The sequence below is a fragment of the Urocitellus parryii genome, chromosome 5 (genome assembly GCF_045843805.1).
Source record: "Urocitellus parryii isolate mUroPar1 chromosome 5, mUroPar1.hap1, whole genome shotgun sequence".
NCBI lineage: Eukaryota > Metazoa > Chordata > Mammalia > Rodentia > Sciuridae > Urocitellus > Urocitellus parryii.
In genome coordinates this window covers 76399812-76403836 of record NC_135535.1, presented here as the reverse complement: position 1 = coordinate 76403836, position 4025 = coordinate 76399812, and the positions used below count along the sequence as shown (strand labels likewise).

Here is a 4025-nt window from a genome sequence, read left to right as displayed (position 1 = left end):
CAGCCACACCCTCACAACCTTAGTTAATCTTGTCAGGGAATTAACTCCCTGATTGGGTTAAGGTTCTTATAACCCAATCATTTCTCCTCTCCACCTTTTTGCATTTTCTCACACATAAGCTTTTAGGGGACACCTAATATCTAAACTATAACATTAGCCTTCAAATGGAAGTATTTTCTGAGGCCAGTAAAAATGAGGGAATTTGTTACCATGCCTTGCCTTTCTTTTTTTTCCATATTTTTATTGGCGCATTATAGCTGTGTATAATGGTGGGATTCATTGTTACATATTCATATATGCACACAACATAATGATATAATTAGGCCAATATCATTCCCTAGTTTTCCCCTATTCCTACCCTCCTTCTTTCCCCTGGTATATCTTGCCTTCAGAAAAAAAAATAGGTCAAAAATGCAGATCTACATAAAGAAAGGCAAAGCATTATAGATGATAAGTAAAAAAAAAAAAAAACAAAACCGTCTTTTATTTTTATTCTTAAGTGACCAAACAACAGTTTGTTCAAAATATTAATAGCAACAATATATTTAACTATGCATGTTTATTATGTTTCTATGTAAATTAAATGAATGACAGTAATGATATAAGGGATAGGAAGAAAAAGTAGGATTAATTTACCATTATAAGATACAATACCAGTGATGCAAGATAGTATTATTTGAAAGTGGACCTTAATTGTAAATGTACATTACAAATTCTAGGGCAAACACTAAAAGCCATATAACAATGGAGAGCAAACAGAATCATATAAAGTGTCAACTAAAACTACAAAAAGCAGAAAAAGAGCAGAAGATAAAAACAATAAAAAACAAAGGCAAGAAGGAGAAACCAGTAAGAAATATGGTGGACACTGCTGAGCAGGGAGATGTTGGCGGAGGGCTGGGAAAAACCCTGGGGTGCTCCCAGCAGCTTTGCAAAGTGGGTCTTGGTGACCTGGGGTGCTGGTTTCATAATGTAAACTCCATGAGGGCTGAAAATAGTCTTCACCAAGCACCTGGAAGAATACCTGGCCCATTTTATGAAGGTCTTCCATGCTCAGTGAATGGATAAATACAAGAGTAATGAACAGGAAACTCTCCTACACTCAAAGAATTCAGTGTCTAGTGGAAGAAAAGGAAATGTGGGGATTGATTCTTTTCTTAAATATTTTGTTTCAGTTGTAGTTGGACACAATACCTTTATTTTATTTTTATGTGGTGCTAAGGATCGAACCCAGCACCCTGCACATGATAGGCAAGCGCTCTACCACTGAGCCACAACCCCAGCCCCTTGATTCTTATTTATTGCCCATTATCACATTAATCATCTCTTCTAATCTGATGGTCATTTGGTAGAGAGTACCAGGCAGTGCATCACACGTGACTGTCTCTTCAGTAGAAGATTATCCAAATTATATTATTATAAATCTAGACAAGCTCAATTACTGTGCAGACTTTTTGAATCTTGAAACTATTCCTAAAAAATACAACTACAAATTTAAACAGGGTGACATTTGTGATTCTCACTTTGTGAAACTGCTTTTTGAAACTGAGAAAATAGATATGGCATTACATTTTGCTGCACAAACACACCATATAGATCTGTCATTTGTCCGGGCCTTTGAGTTTACACATCTTAATGTTTATGGCACCCAGTTTTAAGTGCTGCTCATGAAGCCAGAGTGGAGAAGTTTATTTATGTTAGCACAGAGGACATATGTGGAGGCAGTCTTGATAAAGAATTGAATGAATTATTACCCAAACAACCTATGAATCCTTAGGCATCACTGAAAACAACTACTGAGTGTTTCATACAGTCTTACTGGGAAGAAATTTCCAATTGTCATCACAAGAAGCAGTAATGTTTATGCACCACCTCAACACCCAAAAAAGTTTAATCTAAAATTTATATCTTCACTGCAACCAAACAGGAAATGCTGCAATCATGGATTAGGGCTTCGAACAAGAAATTTCCTTTATGTTACTAATGTAGCATAAAGCATTTCTTACTGTCCTCAAAAAGGGAAAACCAGGTGAAATTTACAACACTGAAACCAATTTTGAAATGTCAGTTGTCCAGCTTGCCAAGGAACCAATACAACTTATCAAAGAGACTAATTCAGAGTCTAAAATGGAAAGTTGGGTTGATTATTTTAACAATAGACCTACCAATGATATGAGATGCCCAATGAAATCAGAAAAAAATTCATGAATTAGAGTAAAAACCTAAAGTGCCTTGGAGTGAAAGAATAAAGAAAACAATTGAGTGGTACAGAAACAATTTTTCACAACTGGAAGAATGCAGAAAAGGCACTAGAACTCTTTTCTATATAGCCACCATTTATATAATCAGCAGAGTTTCAGAGCATGTGTGAGGCACTGGGTTTGATTCTCAGCACCACATATAAATAAATAAAGCCCATTGACACCTAAAAATATATTTAAAAAAAAGTAAATGTAGGGGCTGGGGCTCAGCTGGGCACTTAGGCGGGGTTGAGCGTCTGCCTGGCACACATGAGGAACTGGGTTCAATCCTCAGCACCACATAAAAATAAAATAAAGGAATTGAGTCCACCTACAACTAAAAAAATATATTTTTTAAAAAAGTAAACAGAAAAAGTTATACAATGCTTACAGTAATTTTAATAAAGCAGTAGTGCTATATTAATTTCCGGCAGAGTAGACTATAACAAACGTTATAAGGGATAAAGAATACTACCTAATGATAAAGGAGTCAATTCTCCAAAAGAAATAACAATCTTTAATATGTATGTGATTAACAACAAGGTGTCAGAACACCTGAGGCAAAAAATGATTGAACTTCAAGAAGAAATAGATGAATTCACTATTATAGTTGGAGATAGAGATGGACAGATCCAGCAGACAGAAAATCACTAAGGACACAGTTGAACTACACAGCACCATCAATCACCTGGATATAATTGACATCTATAGACTACTTCATACAACAACAGTACATGGTACATTATTCTTAAGCTTCTGTGGAACATTCTCCAGGGTGGAGAATATTCTAGGTCACAAAACACACTGTAACAAATGAAAAAGAATAGAAATCATACGTAGTCTGCTCTCAGACCACAATGGACTTAAAAGTAATACTCAATTAACACAAATTTAACTAGAACATGCCCAAATATGGGAAGATTAAATTATATACTTTGACTTAACATATGGGCCAAGGAAGAAGTCTCAAGAGAAATTTTAAAATATTTTGAACTAAACTAAAATGAAAACACAGTTTAATCAAAATTTGTGTAATGCAGCAAAAGCAGTTTTAAGGAGGAAATGTCTAGGTTTGAAAGCATATATTAAAATGAGAAAATATCTAAAACAAATAACCTAAGCTTTTCTCTTATGAAATTGGGAAAAGAATAGTGAATTAAAGTAAATAGAAGAAAACAAATAATAAAAGTTAGAACAGAGATCAATGAAATTAAAATTAGGGAATCAATAGCAAAAAAATCAATAAAACCCCAAACTGGTTCTTTTAATAGATTAATAAAATTAACAAGACTTTATGCTAACAAAGAAAAAATAAAAGGGACAGAAGGGACATTAGTTGCTAAAATCAAAAATAGATTCAGGGTCTAGGGCTAGTGATTTGGCTGGGGCATTGGGGCATTGAGAGAGCATAATTGGAAAATTGATGACATGGATATCTGAGAAAGACATATGCTATGTGACATACGTGATCAAAGAACTAAATATTGCTGATATACAGGAATGCCTTTGATTTATGCGTGTTGATTTTATATCCTGCCACTTTGCTGAATTCGTTTATTACCTCTAGCAGTTTCTTTGTAGACCCTTTTGGGTCTGTTAGATGTATTATCATATCATCCGCAAATAATGATAATTTAAGTTCTTCTTTTCCTATTTTTATGCCTTTAATTTCTTTTGTCTGTCTAATAGCTCTGGCTAGTATTTCAAGAGCTAAATTGAATAGAAGTGGTGAGAGAGGGCATCCCTGTCTAGTTCCAGATTTTAGAGGGAATGCCTTCAGTTTTT

The 4025-nt window shown here is 34.5% G+C and overlaps 1 pseudogene; it reads left to right on the top strand.

Annotated features, from left to right (window-relative positions):
- The first annotated feature begins 883 nt into the window (after nucleotides 1-883).
- LOC113186442 (dTDP-D-glucose 4,6-dehydratase-like) lies at nucleotides 884-2330 on the top strand (annotated as a pseudogene).
- Nucleotides 2331-4025: the final 1695 nt, after the last annotated feature.